Source organism: Camelus bactrianus, chromosome 9 (genome assembly GCF_048773025.1).
Source record: "Camelus bactrianus isolate YW-2024 breed Bactrian camel chromosome 9, ASM4877302v1, whole genome shotgun sequence".
Lineage (NCBI taxonomy): Eukaryota > Metazoa > Chordata > Mammalia > Artiodactyla > Camelidae > Camelus > Camelus bactrianus.
Window position 1 is genome coordinate 63,191,032 of NC_133547.1, and position 27,316 is coordinate 63,218,347.

The following is a 27,316-nucleotide window of genomic DNA, read 5'->3' on the forward strand; positions in this document are numbered from 1 at the left end:
GTCTTAAGAAATTGCCGCAGCCACCCCAACCTTCTGCAAACACCACCCTGATCAGGTGCACCGAGGAAGTACCAGGTGTGACCAGGAATCAGGTCTCTGCTCCAGTCTCGGTGGAATCAGTAAACTGAAGCTCAGTCATGTCGGAGGCTTTGTCTGTTTCCTCCAGCTGGTCAGCCATGGGGCCTTGAACTTGGAGACAGCCCGCAGTCTCCAAGTCCAAGGCTCTCTTGGGGACCTCAGAGCAGTCAGTTAATCTCTGCTACTTCTCGCTTCCTGGCTGCTCAACAAGGCTTGTTGGGCCCTTTGAGGACTCACAGGAGGCCCTGCTCAGAGTTCGGTGAGGCCCGCACCCCTGCCCCTTCTAGAGGACAGCTCTCAGCTCCAGCTTGCAGCGTGGGGCCTTCCAGGCTCTTTTATTTACAGACACTAATCATTTCCCACGCAATTGAGCAACTTAAGCTGCGAAAATTTTGATAAGACAATTTAATTGTCGGCTTTTACGTATCTGCTCAATATAGCTGGGTTTCTCAGGCAGGTGAGCTGGCAGTGTGAGCAGAGACACTTAATTAAGAACTAAAACAATGGAGCTAGATTAGGGAGCCCAGCAGCTACCAACCCTGGACACGTTCATCTGCACTCCCCCTTACAAATGGGGCCCGTTTTGCAAACTTTACTGTGGTGCTGTCCTCTGGATGGTAATAAAATAAAGACACAGGTCCAGACACTTGATGTGCAAATGGGTAGTTTGCTTTCCATGGGGTAGCTCTAAACGCTTATGAGGGAGCTCGTTTTTCAGGGGAGAAGTGGGTGAGTTTGATGGAAAGACATTAATTTGGCTGGTGTGGTCATAGCTCAAGGGGGTGGTACTGAACACCTCTTCATGGGTGGAGAAGGATGGGGGCTGGTGCTGAGGAGAGCATTTGCAAGTCTTTGTGAGTTACTCATGGCTGTTCAGTGGAATTTTGTCTTCTCCTGTGTCTCCATGAGTAATTTTATCGCAACTTGCATGACGCCACGTCATGGGGGACTGGTGCTGATTTTAGACTGTGTGCCCTCTTTTTCATAGAATTGAATCCTTGGAATAACTCTGTGAGGGAGGGATAGGAATCTTTATTCCTATTTCAGATGCAGATCCCGAGGCTCAGAGAGGTTAAGCAACTTGCCTGAGGCAACACAGCTAGATAGAGGGATTAGGATTCAGATAGATTATAGTGGACACTACTGGGGCTCTGTCCAGATCCACTTACCCATTCCGTGCACCCGTTTCAGCCCCACGTTCTTGTCTCTGACTCTCCCAGGATGTCTTCCCCTGGGCAATCCCCACAGCCTCCTGGGCCGCCTGCAGCCAATGAACAACCACTGCTGGAGTCCAAAAGTCCAGCTCCCTGCCTGGAGGCAGGACAGACCCTGAGGTGTAATTTATGCTCCAGAGTCCCGTGGGATCAGATGGAAGCTGGGCCCTCGCCTTAGAGCACACCTTTGCTTGACTTCGTCCCTTTCTCTGCTCTTGCTCCTCTCTCTCACCTGTTCCTTTCCTTCTTCCTAAATAAATCTCTTGCACGGAAATTCCCGTCTCAAGGTCTGCTTCTGGGCAACCTGACCTGAGTCACAGGTGTATGTTTCACCCTTGCCCGCCCTTCCCGGGGCCCTGAAGCGTCATCCCTTGTTCCGTGTGGTCAGCATATCTCCCTAACTGGACCACGAGTGAGGGAAAAATCCAGCTTGGAATTTCTGTGTGGACCCAGTTCACAATAAAATAAAAGATGAGCCAGAAAGATCTCCTTGGGGGTGAATTCCTTAGCCTCACTTGTGCACAGCTTCCTCATCTGTCAAATGGGAGCAATAGTAGCGTTGACAGTAAGGACTGTTGTGAGGAGTAAATGAGTTTGCATGTGTAAAACACTCGGCATTGAAGATATACTGAGTGCTCACTACATGTTAGTAAGAGTTAGTAATTATTATTGGAATTCAAACCTCTGTCATCCTAGTTGGGGTTCAGAAACGAGGTCACCATGCTGGGAGTTCGTATTGGGCAGGAACCAAGCCAAGTGCTGGAAGCACTCTAAGCACTTATTAAAACGTTTTTTGGGGGGATAGGGAATTTTAAAAAGGCTGTTGTTGGATAGATAGCATATTTGCCTGCCACTGTTGGGAAAAGCGTCTTGTGATTTTGCTGTGATGTGCCATGTTAACTGTTCCATTCTCTCTCAATCTCCCTTTCATTTGTGGGACAAATTTGCCAAGCATCTCACAAACACTGTCAGGGGAAGACAGAGGGAGGAAGGAGAAGGGCCGAGAACTGCACTGCAGCATTCCCTAGATGCTCGCATTTGGGGTCTGATTAACTTAAAATATTTCCCAGCTTCTGAAGCACTTGATTAAAGTCAATTTGGGGAAAGAAAAGATAAGCTCTTACTAGGGCTAATTTGAGGCTTCGAAAACTTGAATATGTCGAAATCTCAAATTGTCGGGTGTGGGGCGCTGGTGGTTTTCAGGCCCCTGGGGAGAGCATGTTAACATCCTCGGTGTGGATGGTGGTCCTCACTGCCTGGCTCCCTGGTCCCACACTCCTGCTTTGTGGCTGCCTGGCTGCGGGAACTTGCATTCTCTTTTCTTCCCCTTGTGAGGGCTTAGACGATTTTCCCTTTTGAAGGCATAGAAATAGATGGCTTTGGATTCAGAACACAGCCTCTGTTGCCTTCTTCCTCCCTGAGATGCTGGGAAAAATCAAAGTGGGGCCCGTTCCCCTGGCGTCCTCTTGATGTGTTGATGGGTCACGCTTGCTGCACTGCCGTCCCTGCTGCCAGGGACACTATTATATGGGCAGATCTCTCTCCTTTTCCCTTCAGATCAGGTGGCACAGAGCCAGGCAGGGAGCAATTGGTTTTCCTGTCATGAACCACGCTGGGCTAACTTTTGATCTTTGACAGGGAACTTCCCGCAAAGATGCAGACAGAGTCGGGCTCTAATCCCGGCTGCCCTGCTTAGCACAGTGAGGTCTGGGGCAGGAGGGGCATCGTATTGTCATTGGATGGTGTGTTGGTTTTCTCTGGCTTTGTAGAGGCTTAAAACAACATCCACTTATTAGCTCATGGTTCCGTAGGTCAGAAGTCTGGCACGGCATGGCTGGTTCTCTGCTCAGGGTCTCACAAGGCTGATTTCAAGGTGACAGCTGGGCTGAGCCATTTTCTGCTCCGAAGGGAGAAATCTGCTCCGAAGCACATTCAGGGTATTGGCAGAATTCATTTCCTTGTGGGTGGAGGACTGGGGTCCTGTTTACTTACTGGCCATCACTTGGGGGCCTCTCTGAGCAATTTAGAGACGTAGGCATTCCTTCTTATGTGACTTCCTCCACCTTCAAACCAGCACAGGCACATCAAATCCCACTTGTGCTTTGAATCTCTCTGACTTCCTCTTCTGATGCCAGCCAGGGAAACTCTCTGCATTTAAATGCTCAGCTGTGTGGGTCAGGCCCACCTGGATAATCTCTGTTTTTTAAGGTCAGTTGAAATGAGACATTAATTGCATCTGCAAAACCCCTCACTGAAGTACCTAGGTTAGTGTTTGAATAACTAGAGGATGGGAATCGGGGGTGGGGGCGGTTGGGGGAAACTGCCTATGACCATGATGTGGTTATGGCCAGAGGACCCAAGGTAGCCTTGAATAGCCTCCCCCATCCTTATAAGCTACCCAAGGGAGGGAGAAAGTCTCCCAGGGAAGCTTGGCAAATGGGAATCAAGCTAACAGCTTCTCATTCTTAGCAGGGCCTCCAGGGTAGCCCCTAGGAAGACCTCTGGGGAACCACGGGAGGTGGTGAGTTTTGAGACTAAAGGCTAAGGGATCTCTCCCAAGCTCCTTAACAACCACCGTTTTCTCTTGCCTTCTTCCATGGCTTCCCAAGACCAAGTAGGAGTGCTCACAGCACCTACAGAGAAAATCGTGGCTGCTTATAAAACTTAATATTGCAAGACATCAGGATTTTATATTTACCATATGCGTCTACTAAAACAAATAATTGGTGACTTCTAATCCCACGTGGCATCTTGCAAGCAGTTCTCACTCGGTATCTTCCAAGTTCCTTCAGAAATACCTCTGAAGTAGCAGAGTGGGCAGAACAGTGCACCTCCATCAGAAACCGAGACCTGCAGCCCACTAGTGCAGGCATCGGGGGGCAGTTTCCATGAGGGCAGAGTGAAGGTTGCTGTTGGAGGCCCAGTTTGTTCTACCATTCCAACCTGAATGAATCGATCAGCTTAACGGAAGGAAGGCAGGCCTGGGGTCTCTCCCTCTCTATAGCGTTCTTGAGGCAGACGGCCAGGGTCCCGTCTAACCCGAGAACTGGACATCCATTCACTAAGCAGTAGTTCTGTGTGTGAGGCCTCAGAGCACATTTCTACTTGCTCCCCTCTCTCAGCCATGACCTCAGCACTTCCCCTTGGGTGCTGTCTGGGACCTGACGGAAGGACTCACTGTCCAGGCAAGTGTGGCCCGGGATCACAGATCACAGTGGGCGGTGGAGGAGCCAGACAGAGCCCTGGAGCAGTGCATTTGGGGAACTGTAGTTTTCAACGAGCTCCTTTGTTTCAGGGAACTAGGCAGTCAGGGTACAAGGTCTTCTCCCCGCTCTTCATTTCAGCATGGGCAGTGCACTTAGCACAGAATTAATTCTTTTACAGATGCACCAGCCAACACGTCTGGGCTTCTTGCTGTTCAAACAAGGCTCCTTTCTGTTCTGGGTCAGAATTAGAACGTTCTGAAAAAGGAAGAACAACATGGAGATCCTAACCCTCAGGTTACCGAAATGCACTACGAAACTAGTAATTAAAGTGGTTTGTCACTGTTGTAAGAGTCAACTGACAGATCAGTGGAATAGAATAGATAGTCCTATGAAAACTCGAACTTGGCATAGATTAAAAAGGCTTCAGAAAGAAAATAATAAGGGCATATGATTCAACAAATTATATTGAGAAAATTGGTTATTTGGAAGGATTATCAAGGTAGATGGATTTTCACCTTTTACTAAACTCCCATTCAATATACTCTATGCAATTAAAAGGCCAGCAACAAACTGGGCAAATGTCAGCAGATGTTTGGCAGACAAAGGGTCAAAATCTTTACTAAACAAAGAGGTCTTGCACAACAGGGGAAGAACTAGCAAAGGCCATGGACCCACGGGTCAGGTTAAAGAAACCATCTTTAAGAAACAATCAGGAGGACAAATATCTATTTATAAGTGTATTCACTACAGAACCATTTAGAACAAAGCATTACCTAAAAATCCCTGAAATGTTTAACAACTGAGGAGTGGCTGAATAAATTATAGTATATTTATACGATGTAATTTTGGGCAGTCATTATAATTGTGCTTGAGAGAATACTATCATAGGACTAAATGTGAAATTTCATTTTTAAACAATGGACAACTCAATATGCTGTACAAGAATGCCCCCCACACGTGCCCACGGGTGCCCTGCACACACAAAAGCCCCTTAACAATGGATCTCTATGTGTGATGCAATTATAAAGGATTTTTATTTGCTTCTACATTTTCTTTTATATTTTATGTTTCTATTTTCAGAATTTCTATAATGAGCTTTTTTACAAGCAAGTGATACATTATTTTAATAAATCAGTAGCTGTTAAGTTGGTACATAAAAAACTGAAAACACTACGGGAACAAGTAGATACAGTTCGTGTTTATTAGAAGAAAATCACAATATTTTAAACATGTAACTTCTCTTTACTTATTAATAAATTAATCTAGAAAACTAATGAATCCCAATTAAAGAGCTAAAAGGATTTCACTTGCAAAATTTGACAAAAGGATTCAAAAGTCAACCTGGGGAGGGGGGATGTGCCAAAATAAGACAATTCTGTAAAAAATAGTAATAAAGAGGGTGATACCAGCAGATGTTCAAATGCATCACAAAGCTACTGTACAATAGTCAGAATGTTTGGTTTCAGGAAGCAAATGAACAGGAGGGAACCACCCTCTCCCCCAGCCCCCACATATACTAAATACCCAAGGGAATTTTTAGCATATATTTAATAACACTCCAAATTAAATCTTGGGGAGGGAAGGATGGATTATTTAATAAACGGGACAACTGACTAGTTACTTTGAGCAAAGAAATTATAAAGCTAGGTTTCCATTTATTTGCCTCTTTCAGTAACGTAACTTCTGGATGGATCAGAGAGTAGTAGTTTAAAAAGCGAGGTGTCACTCCCTGCTTTGGAGACGGGAGGTGGCTGCCCGTTGCGGTTAGAGGAGCGCCCCCTGCTGTACCGTGGAGGCCCTGCAGGGCGGCCCTTTCCCGCTCTGATTGTGCCGCACCTCCCCTGCCATGCTCTCTGCTCTGAGGATGCCCCGACCTCCTCTCTGTGCTCTGGACTCAGCAAGCGCCTTCCTGCGCGAGACTGCACCTGCTATTCCCGCGCTCGTACGCTCTTCCTCGGCTCTTTCCACAGCTTTATCCTTCTCAGGAGACGAGGCCACCTCATCCTCTTTCACATTCTCCTGCTTTATCTTCTCTGTAGCTCTTGCCCTCCTCTAAAATCATTTCTTCCTCGGTTCGCATTCTGTGATGGGTCGGTCGTCCGCACACCGGGATTGGAGGGCAGCTGTCTTGCCTCGTGTTTTGTTCGCTGCGGTAACCCAGGTTCTATAAACAGTGACTGGAACAGAGAGGATGTTCAGCAAATATGAGTCTCAATGAATGACTTTACACCTGAAAATGAAAGGAGAGATAAGTACCTTTCCAAGAAGCCCAGAATGAAAACCTATAAAGGAAGGGAATGATAAATCTGACTACACATTAATTCCTGCATTCACTAAATAACTATTAAGGACCCACGTTGTTTCAGGCACAGCTTGGAGGTGCTGGGGATGCAATGGGGGAATGAGACAGAGGAGGTCCTGCCCTCATGGAGCTTATATTCTGGAGGGGAAAACAGAAGGAAGCAAACAAGTAAGTTCCTATATATTGTGATAAAAGCAACCAGAGAGGCAGACGAGGAGCTGAGATAGAAAACAGCAGAGGAAGGCGTGCCTTTAGCCGTGGAGTCATGGAAGTCTCCCTGAAAGGTGACATTTAAGCAGTGGCCTTGAAAAATGGAAATGCCTTCCTCTGTTAGCCAGCTGGGGACACAAGGAAAGAACATTCTAGAAGGAGAGGAAGCAAGGTATGGGAAAGAGCACAGGTACGCTTGGAGTGAGGGGGAGGGTGGAGTGAGGCTGGAGAAACAGGCAGCTTCTAGACCAGGAAGGGCCTCCCAGGTCAAGGCGAAACTGGGGAATTTATTCTCAGAATGACGAAAACCAGCAGGAGGGTTTCAAGCAAGGAAGCAACATGACCTGGCTTCAGTTTTAAAAAAGATCACAATTGTGTCAAGAGTAGAGGTGGGCGGATCCATTAGAAGGTTATTTTGTACATTAAAAAAAAAATCCATGGCAAAAAAACATGGTAAAGAAATAAAAGTAACAATACAACTGGGGGGGAAAAAAAGTGTGTGCCATTTCACCCAAGGCTGCTTTTCTGAATTTATAAGAGGGTTATATAAAGTGATATGAAAAACAAAAGTTTAAAAAAATGGGCGAGAGCTATATAAAACTAATAAGGGAACTCCCACCTCATCTCTCTCTCACACACACACACACACATGCACACACACACACAACCCTTCTTCTAAAGAAAACGCTGCACAATAATTGCCAATCAGCGTTTGAAAAGACGTTCACTGTAAGTCATAATAAAAGAGAATTGAGAACAAATAGTAACGAGATGCCGTTTTTCACTTCTCAGACTGGCAGGTATTTAAAAAGTTTTCTGTTTTCCAGGACTGGCTAGAGTTTGGGCAAAGGGACTCTTCCACAGACAGTTGGTGGGAGAAGGGCACGTGTGGGGTCTGCTGGTGTGACCTCTCTGAACAATGGTTTAACTACCTCTTTCCAGACATGGCATCTGACCAGCACCGTCAGGTCTAAGGACATTCGCTGGCTGTGTGCTCTGACCCTGGCCATGCTTTGAACGCACGTGTAGGGTGCTCATGGCAGCTCTGTTGTAAGAGGGAGAAATCCCCAGCAGGAACACAAATGACCATCAACAGGGCTCTGGTGAAATAACTTCTGGTTTATCCACTAATGGAACACTTTTTCCTCCTTAAAAAAAGAATGAGTCGAACCTATACGTACAGCTGTGTAGCCCTGTCCAAGGCGGACTGTTACATGCCAAAAAAGAGAAAGCAAGGTGCGGAACAATGGAAAACACACACATGCACCATGCACACGCACAGTGTTATATGCGGAAAACATTTTCTGGAAGGGTCTGTCAGAGGCTGTTACATCAACAGGGGTTTCTCTGTGGGGTCTTTTACTTCCCATTTTATAGTCTGTGGTGTTTGCATTTTTCAAATATACTTTATTAAGTATAACAAAAATTTGTTAAACATTCTTAAGTTGAACAAAAAATGTTAAAAACAGGAATTAAGTTAGCTGTCATCATTCCAAGCACAGCAAACAATAACACCTCCTAATAATGAATAATAAAGGTTATGAGTAACCCCTTGCATTGGCAGGACGGTGTACCATTTACTAACCCAGTGTCTTCCAGCATGTGCCTGTTTAATTCTCCCGGATGGTCACATTGATCCTCGTGTTACTGATCAGACACTGAGGCCGTTGGGGGAGCTCGGAGTCCCCGTCCGGTTCTCTGATTCCCTGCGCATCTCTCCTCTATTCTGATGATGGAATGGAAGACATCAGTTGAAAAGGCAGGTGTCCTGTTCCCCAGCACGTGCCAATCTGGGCCAGTGTCATAGATTCTGAATCTATCTCAGCCGACCCTATCGTCTGCAGTGTGACCTTGGCTGAGTCGCTTCCCCTCTGTGGACGAGCTCAAATGCCTCTCCACGCTATAGATATCTTTGATTTATGCCGGACGTCTTGCTGAGGTAATTGAATTTTCAGAGTGACGCATCATAACTCATTCCTAAAAGTTTGAAACACAAGTTCATGGACAATGTTTAAAGAATCGAGGTCCCAGGCAACTGTAAATCACCCCTTCTACAAAGGCATCCGTCGTACCCTTGGAATGACTGTTTGGGGAAGATGTGCAGACGCCGGCCTGCCTGGCTCAGTTTCCGGCTCAGGCTGTGCACGCTCTTGCAGGAGGTCTCTCTCTGCCTTCCCTCCACGCGGCCCCCCTCTGGCCTCCAGCAGGAGCTCTAGCTCTGCCCTCACTCCGTCTCACTGTAAGTGTTGGGACTAACCATCTTCTCAGGGCAGCATTCCCCACCATGTATCCTTTGAGCCCAGTGCAGAATCTGGAACATCGTGTATACCTGAGAAGTGCCTGTGAGCATCAGTGAATACCCTGCCTTGGCTGATTGGCTTGGCTTGGCTTGTCCTGCCGTTTGGGTTTTTGCGTCTTTGAGTTGTAGATTTTGCAGTTGAAGAGTTCTAGAATTGTAGCAGAGGACTCTGTGATTCAAGGAAATGATAGAGTCTTAGAAAGTGAGTGGGGGCAGCATATGGGTTACATACATGAGCTTCAGGGACACACACCCCGGGTTCAAATCCCGATCAGATCCCAGTTCTCCTGGGCATTGCGTCTCAGGGCCCACCAAGATTGCTCAGTGCGTTGCCTCTGGGCTGCTGCCAATATCTGCAGCTCCCAAGAGGCTGCCCCCTAGAACTTGGGAAAGCTGCTCTGTGGGGTCGGGTCGGACAGAAGTGCCATGGGATTAACGCTTCCCTTCCCCCTCCCAGTCCTCAACTGACAACACGTGGAATCAACATTCTGTTGAACCAACATGAAGTTGCCATTTCTGCAGGTCAGAAGTGATTGGATAGTGGCAATTTCACAGGTTCCATCTAATATGAATGCTGAAGCTGCCTTGTCCCTCAGGTGGGACTGTTGGCAGGAGCAGCAGGCTTACTCGGAGAGTTTCCTGTTGGACTCTGCCACTCACCGCTGTGCAGAGGGCTTCACAGCGCACCCTTTATTGCCCGTGGTCCCTTTCTTGTGCTACTTCCCCACTTCCCTACTGATGTTTCCTAGGATCAGCTCCCAGATCAACTACATGCACTTGAGCACATCTCAGGGTCTGCTTCTGGGGCCACCCCAGCCTAACCCACTTGGGGCTTCCCATCTGGAGGATGGCTTCGCTGTTGAGCTGAAAGGAGGTGATGCAGGAAAGCACAGAGTGCCCAGCAAGGGTGAATTGATGGCACTGTTACTGCTTTCGCATCTAATGTGTTCCTCAGAGAGGCGGAGAAACTGAAGCCCAGAGAGGAGAGGGGGCTTTCTCAGTGCCACTTCTGGGGTTGACCTGGGCTTCTTACTTTTGGCTGAGCCCAGGGAAGGTGATGCCAAGGGCAGGCAGAGCTCCGGCTGCTTCCTCATCACTTCCCTCAAACAGTTGCACGATAGGATGTGATGGGGAACTAGTGCGGACTCCTCTTTGTACACACATGCCAGTATGCATCCCACTATTCCTGTGCTTGTGCACAAAGCTTGACTCTCCAGTGGCGGCATTGGCACCTGGGAGGGTGGGGCTGCCCAAAACAACGACCAGAGAGAGGACTGGGCAGGGAGTCGGGAGTCAGGGCCCTGATGCCGTATTTTCTGCCAAGACTGTACCCTGGCTGGGCTGCTTTGTCCAAATGGCAGGATTCTTGGGTGGAAGCCTTGTCAAAATGTCAGCTCCAAACAGACTGAGGGATAAGACAGATGAGCATTTTGGACTGACCCCTGATCCAGTGGAAAGTTGGACTGACATCTGTAATGGAAGGACAACTCTTTGCTGACCACTCTGGGGCTCTGGATGCAGAGGTGAAGTTCTTCTGAAGATACACACTGGTACCTTCTTTCTCTCCCCTCCCACTCAGTTCTGGTTTAGGTGGGCCAGGTGGGAAAGAGGACATGGGGGCAGATGGTGACCTCCTGAGAAACTCCTTATAACGGAGTCTGCCTTGTTGTGTTGGACAGCATCCCGGACCAATACTGGGAGACTTGGATTCTGGCCCAGGCTGTGTCACTAAGTTGGTGGCAAAGCCCTAATGTGTGAAGCCAGTTTTCTCCTTTGTCTGGTGGGAATTCCAGTGTGTCCCTGAGACAATGCTGCAGCCATCCTTCAGGAAAGATGGCTCAGGCTGGTAGGAGCTAAATTCATCCCGTCAGCCCTCTCCCACCTCCTCCTTATTGCTAGGCGAGGACCAGAGCCATAATTCAAATTCCAGGTCTTGGGTCTGAATCTGGGCCAGTGCTGCTGTCTAAGAGGCAGTGTTTCCCAAAGTTTGTTCTAGAGAGCAACATTTTTGTGAACTGTGGTTAAGTGTTTCTCATGAAAAGGGTTCGGTGTTGATTAGCTTAGCATGCAGGTACAAAAGAAATGTTAACTCACTTTTAGGTCAAGTGAATCAAAACCAGCATCGATTTATTAAGCATTTGTCATGTCAGAGCCCAGTGTGGGGCACATGGATGCAGAAAGGAATGACACATGAGCCTGGAGGGAAGGGGCCCAGAGGCAGCTGGGGAGACATACTGGTGAGCTCATTAGCACCATAAACGTGCTAAGGGTCAGAGCAAAGGTGTGTACAGGGCGTGGGGAGGGAGTGATTGAATCTGGGTGGGAGTGGGCACAAGGTCTCACCAGTGTCTCTTTAAAAGGTTGGATAAATTTGCGTGGTGGCAAGATGACTCACAAGACTTTCTCAGAAAGCACAATAACATATACAAGGCACAAAAGCTTGGGGCAGCCGGGGGTGTTTGGGGAGCTATGTGGTGTTTGACAAGTTTAAATGGATAGTTCGTGAGAGAAGGGGCATATCACCTGATATGGCCCCACAGCCACGTCCTCTCAGTATATTATTATGAAAAATAGAAACTGAGTGTGTGGCTCTGTTGACCCTTTGGAAAAACCATAGTCAAATGTAGACAGCTACTCAGATTGTCTGAGTCACCGAGGAGAAGATGCTACAGAAATGTTGCAGCTCGGAGACAGCCGGGCTGATAGAGGTGGCAGGCGGGGGAGATGCTGACAGTGAGAGGCGCTCCCCATTTCGTGCGATGATGCCTGCAGGGCTGGGGTCACAGAGAAGACCCTCTGCAGTGGTGCTGCATGGACTTGAATGTGCACACGTGTCACCTGGGGATCTTGTTGAGGCCTGAGGTTCTGCATTTCTAACAAGCTCCTCAGAACTGTTCATGCTGCTAGTCCTCAGACCTCACTTTAAGTATCACACCTCTAGAGTAGGGGTTGGCAAACTATGGTCTGCTAGTTATTTTTGTGAGTAGAGTTGTGTTGGCGTACAGCCATGCCCATCTGTTTATAAATTGTCTTTGGTGCTTTCACACTGCAAGGGCAGAGTTGCGTAGTTGTGACAGAGACCATATGACCTGAAAAGCCTAAAAAAAAAGACTATCTGGCCCTTAACAGAAAAGTTTGCTTACCTGTGCTCTAGAGTAATGGTTCTTGAACTTGGCTGTATAGTAGCAATACCTGGGGAAGCTTTAAACATCTCAATGCCCAGGATGCACCAAAACCAATTCAATCATAATCTTTGGAGGTGGGCTTCAGGGCATCAATAGTTTTAAAACCCCCAGGTGATTGTAATAGGCAGTCAAGATTAAGCCTTGCTGGAGAGGCTGCCGTGGGTCTGTCATATTGTGCCTGCAATTCAAAAACATGTCACTAGGAGGCAGTGGCACTTGTTAGCATATGCACAAGAGGCAGAATTATTAGACATGGCTATCTGGATAACACAGACTGGCTCTAGCCACCAAGATCTTCTAGTATAATTAGAACTCGTACTAAAACTGGAAAACTAAAACTCATAGATGATCAGCTAGTGTAAGCCACTTGTCTTATTCAGCTAAGGCAAGCCTGTGGGTCTGTGGGCCTCAGAACTTGGCACAGGATTAACTGCTTTAGACTTTCACAAATGACTCTAATGGAAATTGCTTTTTGCCTGGATCTTATCATTTCCAGTCCTGGCTGTTCTCATTTTAATTTTACCCCTGGACTCTTTGTCAGGATTGCCATTTCATGTGTGGTATAGCCTGTGACTTAAATGAAACCAATCATAAGCATAACTAGCATCTGTGTGGCTCTCAACTGCTTATAAAGGACTTTCACGTCTGTTATCTCATTTGGATCGTCACAAAACGCTGCATGTGGAGTCTGTTTCCAGTTTACAGATGGGGACGCTGAGGTTCATAGAGTGGAAGTGACATTTTCTAGAACTAATGAGTGGTGGAAGCAGGACTCTTACCCAAAACTTCTGTCCATAACACCAGTGATCAGGACAGTTAACATCCTCCCGATTGGAGAAAAAGCTCATTGTGGCCAACATTACAACGTTGTCACTCACCCACCCCTCCTCCCCTCCCCGCAGCAGCTTGGTCTCTCCTGCCTCACTTCCTGTGTCTCTCTTCCAACTCCTTTCAAATGAATAAAAGATTTTACAGCTTCTTTGTAAATACTCTGCAGGTTTCAATCCAGCCTTTTTGTAGATTCAAACAAAATCTCTGAAGGGATTTGGTTCCCTCTTCTTTTTCCTGTCTGTTCAATACGTTTGAACCATTTTAAATCGAATGCATCAGAACTGTTTTTGAACGTAGGTACCCAGCAGTTGACTCACAGGTGTGAGTTTGACCGTTGCCACTTGAGACCGCCGGAGGTCATGGGGAAGACAGATCACCTCCAACTTAAATTCAATTTCATTTGCTCTGCCCCAGTGAAACTTTTTCACCTGTCAGCCTCGTGGTCCTTGAGAAGAAAGAACCAGTCTCCCTGAATCTGACCTGGGTGGGGCTGTAGTGTTTGGGAGGTACTGAGAGATGGATGTTGGGGCACTTTGGGCTGGCCCTTTGCCCTGGGATATGGCTGTTGATTGGATTCCAGCATCCCAATTGGTTTTCTGTCTTAAAGTCCTTACCTTTCACTTTGGGGAATGAAGTGTCCAAACCACAAAGGAGAAAGGAGAGGAGAAGTCCAAATGCTTGTGGTTGAATTTGTGCTTCGTCCCCTACCTCATTCCATCAGGAAATCAATATCTGATGTGCTCCTCTGTACAGAGAAAATGCTTAACAAAGCAATCTGTGATTAAACGTCCAGCGGGAGACGTCAATTTTAGAATGGACAATAAATATAAGTGAGGAATATTCGATGTTTATCAATCTTTGGAGATTTACTGCACTCAAGTGGGCTGGTCAACTGGGATGGTGGAGATTCTGACAAATATCCTGGATATCCTGGGACAGAAGTAATTTCATGTCCTTTTAGTCTTTAATAGGGTTGGTTCATCAAGTGCACTACAATGAAACTTGATTTCATTTTTATACGTTTTAGCCTTTAGAAACAAAATATTTGTTGCAGATGGGTTGCGAGAGTATGGGTAATTACAGAGCTCTAATGGGATGGGCTGAAGCTAAGACTAGTCAGTGGTTACATTAAATCAGGGTTTGGTAACAAATCATGGACACCAAACTTGAACCAGTTTAAGCAAAAAATAGTATTTATTGGAAGGCTATTAGGACAGCATCCAGCCGTTGATAGGTGTGTGGTGATTGGTAGGAGAGGCTATGAGGACCCAGGAGAGTCATGGGCTTGACTTTAGATGGATCTTGAGCACCCCAGGCACACTAGACTCTGCTCCCGTCCCATGGACATCATCGAAATGCTTGGTATTGTGACGTGGGTCATTACTTTAGGTTCATGGAACTTGCTTGTTCTGTGTGTGTGAGAGACAGAAAGAATCCTCCTGTGGGTGCATCCAACTCAGAAAAACATTTATTTCATAGTATCTCATTTTACGGAATTTTTCTATTAAAAAAGATGGATATTAATTATTGTATTGGGAAAGGGGTTGGTGGAGTCACTTACCTGCTCTTGGTTTCCATTTCAGTGTTTATTGCATGAAATAAGTGATACCTCTGGAGCATGAGTCTCTGCCTTAGAATCTGCTTCTGCTTCATTTGGACCCAAACTAAGGCCCTTTGGGATGGGGATAAGACACATTCTGTCCAACTTGGCCTCCTCTGATTAACAGAGGGAGACACTGGGGAGTCGTGAGTAACACTTCATTTTCTATGGTGAGTGACAAACATCTTCAGACGAGATATAACAAGAAAGGGGAACTACTTCCAGGAATTGATGCTGTTGGAGTAAAGACTGATGACTCTGAAGGTAGTCCTAAGCCCAGGGGCCTGAAGAAGATGGGGAAGACTCTGGACTTGCTCCATCCCTTGTTTGGTGCAGTCCAGGGGCTTTGCTTCCCCTCAGTAGGATAAACAGAACCCACCTCATTCATCTTTCAAGGGCAAGAACTGTATCTTCCACTTCTTTTTTGTCCCCTCATTGGAAAAAAAATACATCTTTTCACATTTCTTAAGATTATGGGAGAAAAAAGTGGCCTTCTTTTAAGAACAAAGCAGGTCCTTCAGGAAGGAACATTTTCTCTGGTTGGAAAAGTACACGGGGAAATCAGGAGGTGTGTCATTAAGAGATTTTTGTCTTCAGTTTGTGACTCTGGGAGGAAGGAAAGCAGAGAGCTTCCTGGGATGCAGGGAAAAGGTCTGACACTTTTCCTGAGGTTCCAGGGGAGCAGGTGCTGAGAGACCTTCTGCAGGGACTCAGCATTCCACCATGGAATTGCACTGGGAATTCTTCCACTCCCAGTGCCACCAGGAAGCTGCCCATGAGCTCCGTTCAGCCTCTCCAGCTGTCCTGCCCTCACCCAGGCTTCCCCACCTCCTGCCTCGCACCCTCCCACCCACGCCTCCCACTGATGCTGGGCTCACCTCTCGTCTCCCCATTCCTCCTCCTTCCACAGCCAAGTTCAAGATCTTAAACTTAGGCACTCGGCCCTTCATGGCCTTTTCCAGCCTTACCCACTGTGACACTTCATGCGCTGTGCAGTGACCCTCCATTCCTCTTGCTATTCCCTGTGCCTGGAATGCCTTTCCTCACTTTGCTTCCTTGGCTAAGTCTTTTTTCAACACGACGGGATTCACATGTTTTCCAGACACACCTAGGCGTAAATTATAACTCACTTCCCTGTGCTTCAACAGGCTGTCAGTACACCTCTGTCACTCCCTGTCACTGTGCAGGAGGATTTGTCTAATTGCCCAGCCCTCTGTGGGGATGTGACTTGCTGCTGGGGTCACTATGTCAGACTCTGATTCTCCAGAGGAGGCACAGTGCCTGGCCCCCGCGGGACACCTCCTGTAGGTTTGTGAAAAATAATTGGATGTCCTTGAACTTGGCTTTTTCATGTTCGCAGGTTCCTTCTTTTCACTTAGGCCTTACACACCTAGAGAGTAGGTGTGATTTATTTCAGATTCCTTTTCTAATCATTATTGCTCTTTGACTCTCCCACAGCCCCTCTGCCAGCTTGGCGGCTTATTGTAGTGATAAGTGGCTATCGGATAAGAGAAGGGGTGACATTCGCTCTTCTGGCTTCAGAGCTCACCTCAGTATTTTCTATCTCCAGTGGATATGCTGTCAGAGAATATTTTTATCATCCTGTCATGCTTAGAAAGCTGGGTCCTTGATCCAGGTCATTTCTAAGTCGAAAGTGATACACCTTCCAGGTGCCTGTGCTCAGAGGAGATCCCCGGCACAGCCTCCTGCTCCGGGCGACGTGCCCTGTGCCTCTGCGCACAGCTCGCACACCTGTGGGGTGGCGAAAGGTAATTTAACACCTGTCCAGGCCTCCATCGAGGCTCCTGAGTGGGCTAATGGGATGTCAGGCCCCACGTTAAGAGGAGGGTTGTTGCACACCGGCGTTACAGAGTCTAAGCACCGCCATTCACGGGCCCTGCCCCCTCCTTGGTTTCTGTCCACAGGGCAGCCTCTGCTGGTCTGCGCTCCAAAGCCAGACTCCTCCGGTGATCACCCACCTTCTCTGTGGCTCCGTGCGTGCTCCACGGTGTAGGGCCATGCTGGAGGGCGTGGCGGTTGGCAGCGGCTTCCTGGGTCTGTCCCTTGCGAGCACTGCAATCCGAGATGTGATAGTCAGCGTGGACTCCCATCCTTTGTGCAAGGAACCTGAGATTTTGTAAAGTTTGTGAAATGATTCACAGAGGAAGACAACCCAAAATATGAAATATGTTGGATTTACCAAATAGGACTTTAATGGCTATTATACTTTCAGGCTAAATAATATACAGTATGCATATGATGTCAATTTCTTATCTCTTTCCCTTTGGGAACTGGTAAGAATTCCCTGAGTCAGGCCAGACGGAGCTTTAAGTGTCAGCACTGGAGATGGAGGCCTGGAGAGACAGTAAAGTTACATCTTTTGCTTTGTTAACCAGTGCAAATTCAATGAGAGAGAGAGAAAAATAGAGGGAAAGATAAAGATGGAGACTAAGAGTGGGAGAGGGAGAGAGAGCAATGAGCAATTTGCTTGGGCTGGTGGTTATACCTGCCATCCTCAGCGAGCCCATTTCCAGGAGGGAGTGAGATGTGGCCATGAGGCTTGCCTGCCGTGGGTCTTGGCACCTGTGAGCCTCTGGCAGGTTGGACCCCTGGTTGCGCTCTCCCTGTCTACAGAGGTGTGCCTCTTAATGCCCAGCCCTCTTCATTACCTCCTGCCCATTATGCAGAGAAACATCTTTTACTGGGTGGGGCTGTGTGTATGAATGAGGCAAACTGTAGTTAATGGACAATTTAAGGGATTCTCAGGGGACAATTTTAACACTTTTTTTTGCCTTTATGTGCTGAACTTTAGACCTTAATTTCTGGGTCAGATGTAACTCCACTAAAATGGTAACGCTAATGATGGGCACAACACAATCAATTAATATTAGGCATCCTTCACGGGGTGCTTCCTCAGCCCTGCCATCAGGAGAGGCACTTTCCGTGGACTCGCCTCATTTTACCTTCACAACAGTTCTGTGCATCAGATATTACGGTATTTTGATACAACCTTTTAAACTGAGGTATACATTTCATAGAGTATATTTTGGTGACTCTTTTTCATGTGTACACCCTCTGTGCACACTCATGTTACCACCACCCTGATCAAGATAGAGCATTCCCCGTCCCACAGCAAGTTCTCCAATGCCCCATGTTCCCTGCCAAGGTGACCATTATTCTGGCTTCTAAAACCATAGCTTATGATCTCATGTGCTAGGACTTCATATAAATGGAATCATACAGTATATACCTATGAGTGTCTGGCTTCTTTCTTGCAATATAATGTTTTTAACATTCATATTATTTATATGTATGTGTTTTTATATATATATGGGGTTACATCCTGATAAACCCATTGTAAGTTGAAAATATTGTAAGTTGAAAATGCATTTAATACACCTAACCTACCAAACATCATAGCTTAGCCTAGTCTACCTTAAACGTGCCCAGAACACTTACATTAGCCAACAGTTGGGCAAAATCACCTAACGCTAAGCCGATTTTATAATAAAGTTTTGACTATCTCGTGTGATTTATTGAATACTGTACTGAAAGTGAAAAACAGAGTGGCTGTCTGGGGCACAGAATGGCTGTAAGTGTATGGGTTCTTCACCTTCACAATTGCATGGCCGACCGGGATCTGCAGCTCGTTGCCCCCACCCAGCATCCCGTATCACTAGCCAAAGAAAACATCAAAATTCAAAATTACAAGTATGGTTTCCAACGAATGCATATTGCTTCCACGCCATTGTAAAGTCAAAAAATCTTGAGTGGAACCATCTGAGTTCAGGACCATCTGTATATAGAAATGGTGGTCTGGAGGGCAAGGTAAATCACATAAAGTCAAATAGCTGGTAAGGGGCTGAGCCTGGATTTGAACCAAGTTCCATCCTACTCCAAAGGCTCTTAGCTGTTACCTCTGTGTGTAGAGGGTCATGGCATCTCCAGGCTTCTAGTACCAGGACAGAAGCCTACACAGGAGCAGATGAACATATACAGACGGAATACAAGCATGGAGACTACAGGATGCAGTAAAGGCACTGGTACCACCGGGTGCCTCTTTCCAGCCAGTTGTCTGTAAGTGGATTAAACCTTTCTAGCCTGGGAGGCGAGGCTATCACTAAAGGCAGAGTCTCCATCCCTTTATTTTGAGTCTTGATTCCTGAATTTAACAGAAGAGGTATTACTTTGATGTTCGAATCGTACCTTTGATCAAAAGCTTGCTGGCTCCCTTGTGTCTCTTAGAACAAGACAGTAGTTCTATTGTGCTGGCGTGTGTTGTAACATTTTGGACAGCAGAAATGACATTTACATGAAACAGCCATCCTTGGAATGCATGAGATAAGACACTTTCAACAGCTCCGCGAAGAAGAGTCTCCAGCGTTGACTTTAAATCAAACAAAAGTAATAGCGTGTCATCCCGCTTCCCCTTCCCTACCTGGTGTTAATTAAAATCCTGATAACAGAACTCAGTCAACATCCAGATGAGGAAGACCAAAGCACTGCTTAGAAATGCTCAGACGAAAGTACAGTTAATCAGAATTAAAACAAAAACACCCCTACACAGTCTTCATTCTTATTTGGCTTCTACTGGATGAGATGATTAACGAGCAAAGGTAATTTCTAAGGCTCCCCTGCACCCTGCTACCCACCCCCTTGGAGTTTCCGAACCGAACCGTTTGAAATAATTGAACAATTACTTTGTGCAATGTTATCAAAGTTTATTAAATTGCTCCCATCAGCTTTGTCCAATTACCAAATTTGGCTGATTTGCATATTGCAAAGCAGAGTGGTGAAGGTGTTCCCAGAGTGGAACCTCATTACTTTTGAGCAGACAGAAGTCATAAATTTCATTTGCTTCAAATCCATTCCTCTTCCAGAGTAGGAAGCTGAGGCTCAGAGAGGTGAACTGACCTGGCTGAGGTTCACACCAGCTACAGATAGGGCAGGGCTGTGTCCCCTGCTCCCCAGAACCCCTGTCTATCTGCAGGGCTCTCAATGGGTAGACCCTGTGTTGTCCCTTCCAAGACCAGAGCATGCCTCCGTATTCCCTTATGTCTCAATTAGTTCCAATTGAGACATGACATCAAGCATGCACTTAAAATGCAAATCCATTCTGACAGGACAGGAAACAATAAAGGTGGATTATTCCAGTGCAATTCAGTAGCTCAGAGATCTTGGAATTTTGAAGTGACAGGCTGAATGGTCCTAAATGAACCATTGTTCTTCCTTTGGGGTGGGGTAGGGGTGTGAAAAACTAACCTCCAGCACTTTGCCTCTCCCTGTCTCAGAATCCTTTTCCTAGAGCTTATTTGGATCATACCTTTATTTTTTATTTTTTAAAGATTTAAAGAAAATTATTTTCTAATGGAGGTACTGGGATTGAAGCCAGGACGTGCATGCTAAGCAGGCACTCAACCACTGAGCTATTCCACACCCCGCCATCCCTATGCCTTCTTATTTTTAACTTTCACTATGGGAAGTTACAAACACATGCAAAAGTGAGCGGGTCATATAATGCACCCCAGCTCAACAATGACCAACACACAGCTCATCCTGATCTGTATCCTAATTCCTCACTGGACCATTTAAAAAAAATCACAGGCATTATAACATTTTGTCTATAAAGTCTTCATTTGGTCATTCAGTATGGACCCTTTTCTTTTTTAAGTCCCTGTATGTTATCAGAGTAATGTGTACTCTATGAACATTTAGAATAATTAAATGTTATGCAACCCTTAAAATGGTATTTTTGACATGGGAAAATATCCTTCACAATTTAAGAAAATTAAAATGCCAATGGAATGTTGATTGTGCTTTCATTCTGTAACACACACACAGAGTCAGAAGGATGTGTATCAGATTGTAGTTTTCTAGTTTTTGCTTATTTTTCCCCCATTTTTTCCCAATAAACATGCATCATTTATGTAATAAAAAGAAAAGAGCCTGAGGGTTTAAAGCCATTCGTAAAGGCGGTGTGAGCGACTGGAGAAGGGGTGCTGAGTTCTACCACGTAGACTGCCGGACGATGTACCCAGGAAGACGAAATGGCCCCTGCCGTGTGTATGGCAGAGGGGTCGGGGCGGGGGGAGTCTCCTTAATGAAACTCAGTGATAACAGGAGTGAAAGGGATGAAGCTTTCTCAATTCAACGCATGTGTTGTGAAGCACCCACTCCGGGCCAGGCGTTGTGCTGCTTGCTGGGATTATAGTTACGAAACTAGAAAGAGAACAAACGTGTTAGACCCTTATTACTGCAAGTATGGTCTGCACATCAGTGTCACCTGGGACCTTGTTAGAAATTCAGACTCCCAGGCCCCACCCCAGACTTACTGAATCTCAATCTGTTTGTAAGGAGCTCCCCAGGTGATTCGGATGCGTATAAAAGCCTAAGAAGCACCGGGCTAGAGCAGGGCCTCTGATGGGAGGGTGTCCATGTGTTCCTACTGTCTCAGCCTCATCAGAGCCTGTTCAGAGGAGGGGATGGTGGAAACAGTCAGGGCCGGAAGCTGGCGCTTCCCGATGTGCTGGTGTTGACGAGTGAACAGGTGGTTGTCCTTGCACGCAGTTTCCGCTCTTGCCCCACAACCTTTCTGACTCACCACTGCCAAGGAAGCATCTTCAGACGCCTCGGCCATGTATTCGAGGCCCAGGACAGGATAGGTCTTTGTGATTGGTCTCTTTATTCTTTAACCTCCTTCTGTCCGTCTTCTCAACGCTGTGCTTTGTTCTCACCATTAGGAACTCTGAAAACATTGGTCCACATCTTCTCTGTTCTTTAAAGCCCAGATGCTATGCCATGTCCTCCAGGAAGCCTTCCAGGGATACATGGCCAGCGGGTTCTCTCCCTTCTCCATGTTTTGGCAGGCCTACCATCTGTGCCATTCACTGGTCCCCTGTGCATATGCTGCTATGAATAACCTGAAACTCCCAAAGCCTCAGTCTCCTCAGTTGTAAAATGAAAATCATAGTTTCTTCTCCACAGGGAGTTTTGAGGATAAATGGAGAAGTGTATATAACACACTTAGGATGATGTTTCCTTAGTATATTCTAGGAACTGTTCTAAGCTTATTAATATCAGAAAAACATTGGACTTCATGATAATTTATGAGGCAAGTACTATTATCCTCCTTATTTTACAGACGAGAAGACAGAGACAGAGAGAGGTTGTTTGACTCACCCAAGGTCATCGCAGCAAGTGAACAGGAAAACAGAGGTAAGCTCAGGTGTCTAGGTGTCTAACCTACTCAGACATACACGTTCCTTTTTTTTTTTTTTTTTGATAAGAACACAACATGAGATCTACTCTCTTAATAAAACTTTAAGTGTACAGCGTGGTATTGCTCACTACAGGCACAATGTTTTACAGCAGATCTCTAGAAGTTACTCTTTTTGCTTAAGTGAAGACCTGTACCCCATTTCCCTCTCCCCTCAGTCTCTGGAAACCACCATTCTTCTCTCTACTTCCCTGAGTTTGACTATTTTAGATTCCTCGGATAAGTGGAATCATACAGTATTTGTCCTTCCGTGACTGGCTTATCCCACTTAGCACAACCTCAGGTTTCAAACATATTGTCGCAAATGGTGGGATTTCCTTATTTTTCAAGGCTGAGTAAATGGCCCATTGTATGCATTTAGAAATTGGAACCTTCGTTGATGGGAATGTAAAATGGTGTCACTTCTATGAAAAACAGTATGGAGGTTCTTCAGAACGTTTAAAATGGAACTACGTATGATCCAGCAAGCCCACTTCTGGGTGTTTGTCCAAAAGAATTGAAATCAGGATCCCAGACATACAGCTGCACCCCTGTGATCACTGTGGCATGATTCACAATAGCCGAGATGTGGAAACCATCTAAATGTCCAGCAATGGACGAATGCATGAACACATTCTTTTTTGTTTTGTTTTGTTTGTTTTGGTTTTACATGAGTGTTCAAAATAGCTTTATTTGTAATAACCCAAAGCTGGAAACAACCCACATACCCATCAACAGGTGGATGGATAAATTATTATCCATACAGTGGAATAATGCTCAGCAACAAAAAGGAATTCACTATCGGTATATATGACATGGACAAATCTCAAAATGATTATGCTGAGTGAAAGTAGACCAGAAGTTTACAGTATGATTTCATTTACATAAAATTCTAGAAAATGCAAAGTAACCTACAGAAGTCTATAGAAAGCAGATCACTGAGGGTAGGGGTTGGCAAAGAGGGACCTGGAGGGATTTCAAAGGCACATGAAGAAACGGGAGGTGGAAGGATGCATGTGTGTTCACTGTCTTGACAGTTGAACACGCTCTTAAATGCTGACCTTTGGTGTTTTACTTAGCAATGAGGTAGTGAATGTGGTTACTTCTGTCCTCGTCTCTCAGGGCCTGGACAAAATATATAGTTGCATAAAGTGATACGCGTTGGTCACATGCTTTTCGCATCAGCAAGCTTACCTTTGGGAGCTGTGGTTTGGCTGGAAAAGGTGCCTTCTCCATCCCCACTGGCTGGCTCAGATGTCTTGGAACAGACACACCCAGGTGTTCTTGTGAAGCATTGTGGCCTTTGCACGGCCTTTTCCAGCAGCAGACAGGCGGTCTTGGTATCTTACCACTCACCCATGGCATTAGTTGTTCTTCCGGGTCATCATGCCCGGTTAGCTGATGGAAGTCAGGAAAGAGGCCTGGACTTGGAGTCAGGAGCCCTAGGTTAGAGCTCCTTGGCTTAGGTGTTGTGTGCCTGTCATTTAATCTCTCTGAGCCTTGTTACCTTATCTATCAAATGGGGACCATAATATCAGCGTCACAAGGTTGTTCCGAGAGTCGAGTGGGAGCCTGGAGGGAAGGACCTTTGAGACCACTAGTGTTCAAAGCATAACTCAACAGAAGATGAGGACACTGAGTGCAGAGTCCACAGGTGGTTACTGAATGTAACATCGTGTGTTCTTTCTTTTGCTAGAAATTGGATGCCAACTAGAGTTCTAATTACCAGTCTCCATAATTATTTTAAATAACTACATATTCTGTTTTTGAGCTAATGGATCTGAGTTACCTGGACCATTTCGAATAGACAACAATATTTTGAATATCCTTAAGTATCTTTTTTTTTTTTTTTTTTTTTACTTGTAACTTAGAATAAATTTCTAGGAGAGTGATGATCAGGGGTGGGGGCGGAATATTACGCCCGCTCTTCTGATCCTTTAAGTCTGTTTTCACATTGTTCTCTTATAACACTGCACAAATCTTACCATAAGTTCACTAACATTGGGTTTTTACCTTATTTTTTAAAATAAAAATTTAAAAAACCCCACTTTTGTGTTCTTTAACAAAAAACACAGCGTGGGTATCACCCAGTCAACTGAGTACCTTTCACATACTCACAGTATTGCACTTTTCACATCAAATGGTAAACAACTTACTTCTTCAGTCTTTCTCCCAGCACCCCACTCACCCAGATGTGAGCAGCAGGAAGACAATCTATGCTCATCTTACACAGCTGGAACATAGTAGGTTTACAGTAACTGGTTGTTGAAGTCATCTCTTCTGTCTTGCTGAACACAGTGGTCGCCTTATAGTGTTCTGAAGTAAAACTTAAATTTAGTTATGCCCTGGGATGGTGAGTGTTGGATTAGAACCAAGGCTCTGTTGGAGTCTGCAGGTTCTCAGGAGTGGAGTCTCAGGTTTCTTAAAGCAGAGCTTCATTCCTAGGAGGATGGGTGGGCAAAGCCTCTCAGTCTGGTGTTCTGCAGAGGAAATTTGGGTCCAAAACCCAGGAAACTGATCACATATAAGATCGTTCCCATCAAAGGCTGATGCAGGCTGGAAGGTGCCAGCAACGCACATACCACTTGATTTAATCAAACATAGTCCCTGATCTAAAGAAATAATGGCTGAAAGTACAACCTGGATGTTATTGCAACAAGTGAGGCTGTTTTCAAAGGAGGGTTTTTAGACACTTGTTTTAAGCTGAAAACCGGACCGAGATAAGGGCTCGGTTGATGGGGAGTCTGTGTGTAAAGAGGGTTTGTGCTGTGGTTTTCTGAAGGGATGCTGGAGGAGCTGAGGAGGGTGCTGGGAAACTGGAGGCTGGCAGGAGGATGAGCAATGCCAGTCGGGGCTCCGTTGGATGATTCCTTGAAGTAACAAAGAAGAGATGCTTGAAATGTTACAGGAAAAGAGAAAAAAAAAGTTAGGGAAGACTGGCTGCCAGAATCCAGGAAGTGGGAGGAGAGAGGGGGAGAAGCGAAGGAAGGCACATGTGGGGCATATTCCTCTGGCCGATGAAGGACCAAAATCTTTTAAGTGGTTGTGTTGCAGGAAAATGCGGTGCCAGAAAATGGTTATGTCCCAGGTCTTGGGCAAATCTCTGGGACATGCCCAGCCAAGTGAGAGTCCTTGGCCTTCGTGCAGGAAATGATTCAAGAGTGAGCCATAGTAAAGTGAAAATGAGTTTATTTAGAAAGATACTCATCCCATAGACAGAATGCGGTCATCTCAGAAGGGAGAGTGACCCCAGGTTGTGGGGTGGTTAGTTTTTATGTGCTGGGTAATTTCGTATGCTAACAAGTAGGAAGATTATTCCAACTATTTTGGCAAAGAGGCAGGTATTTCCAGGAATTGGACCCCTGCCCACTTTTTGGTCCTTTATGGTCAGTCTCAGAACTGTCATGGTGTCTGTGGGTGTGTCATTTAGCATGCTAATGCATTGCAGTGAGTCTATAGTGAGGCTCAAGGTCTACTGGAAGTCGAATCTTCTGCCATCTTGGACATAGTTGGTTCTTACCAGTTTTTGTCATATCCTCAACAGCTGTTCTTTTAAAGGTTGTGCCCCGCCCCCTTCCCCCCTATCTCAGTTGCCTCACCTCCTTCTCTCTTTCCAACAATGCTCCATCTTTCTAGCTGCTGCCCAGAGTGAGTGATCTTTCAAAGAAATTCACCTTTCTGCACTGAAACACATCAGATCCTTCTCCATCATTTCCAGGAGGTCTCTTGGGTGTGGCATTCCAGGCCTCCCACAGCTATTCCACAGGAACCTTTCTTTTTCTCATCTCAGCCATGTTACCCCACCCCAGGCTTCCTTTCCTTCAGAATCCTGTTAGAGTTTCCTTTTCTCGGACCTATATACCCTTTTGTATAAGGGATTCTATCATTCTGGAATTCCCTCTCCCCCTTGTCTACATAGAAAATTCCCACTCATCCTTCAAGGCCTGGTACAAACACCCCCTGCTTTACAGACACTTCCTTGTTCCCATTTTAACATAAACAGAAATAGTTATGTTAAAGGAGTAAAGATCTCACTACCCAATGGGGTAAAAGGTGGAGAGGAAAAAGGCATAGAAAAAGGACACAGGCACAGAGTGCCTATTGTGTGTGAGGCAATTCACAGAGCTGGTCATATTTTGACACTTCGAGGACACCAAGAAGTAGAGGAAACTGGGCCCAGGTGGTGGAGTGACTCGCAGTTACCCAGATGGCATGGGGTAGAGCTGGGACTGGAATCCACATCTTCCTGACTCCAAGGCCCATGGCATTAGGTAGTGTCCCCTGCAGCCCTGACATTATCGTCTGGAGGCCCTACTTGTTCCCCCAGTGAGGGTGACAGTGGGGAAAAAGAAGTCTGGACCTAGACTCCAGACTCTGACACTCACCTGGTTTCTTTGAACCTCAGTCTCCTAATCTGGAAAATGGACATGTGGGCAAAATGACACTTGGCTTTTCCCCTACATCTGTAGTTGATCACATTGGCAAAATGTGGTAAAAAATGGCCTGAACTGAGGACTGGGGTTGGAGATCTAGCCCTGACTCTTCCAACTCCCTTCCTGGGTGACTTTCTGAACTCCAGCTGGTCCACCTTACAATAGGGCACTTAGGTGAGACAAAAAAACGGCCAGTGTGGAATTACTGAAGCGGGAGACTCTGGCACATGAACGAGGACTTTTCTTGTCTGCACACCTGGTTGCTGAAAGGGAGGACACCCCAAATCATGATGGGAATGCACATCAGGAGGGGCAGCAATCCAAGTGCCAGGTACTTGGCTCTCGTGTTTGTCAGTGATTCATGAAGTGATTATCAACGTTCAAAACCACTTCATGAATGAACCAGGAGCTGGAAAAAGATTTAACCCTAATGAGCTCATTAGGACCAGACCCGCTGGTGGGTCAAACAGTTGCTGTGGCTTGGATGTCACACCCTCGCCTCCTGCCACCTCTTCATTTCTGACAGGCTCATTTCAGGCCTCATTATGCTTTGTCGCTTTGCTCTCTAACCAAGAGCTGTCACATCCAGGAACCTCACAAATGGTGGATTCAGAGTTCTTCCCTGTAGGGCTGGGAAGTGGGCATCTCTTGGGTCTGTTAGGAGCTGAATTGTGTCCCCTCCTATACACAGTCCATGGGTTGA

General features: G+C 46.1%; 1 long non-coding RNA gene across 2 annotated transcripts in view; it reads left to right on the forward strand.

Moving 5' to 3' along the window:
• LOC123618951 (uncharacterized) overlaps nt 1-22,387 on the forward strand; it is a 132,141-nt gene extending 109,754 nt beyond the window's left edge. For both annotated transcript variants that reach the window (XR_006727448.2, XR_012509416.1), the window contains one exon: nt 22,067-22,387. This is a non-coding gene — a long non-coding RNA (uncharacterized LOC123618951). The remainder of the gene's footprint in view (nt 1-22,066) is intronic.
• The last annotated feature ends 4,929 nt before the right edge of the window (nt 22,388-27,316 follow it).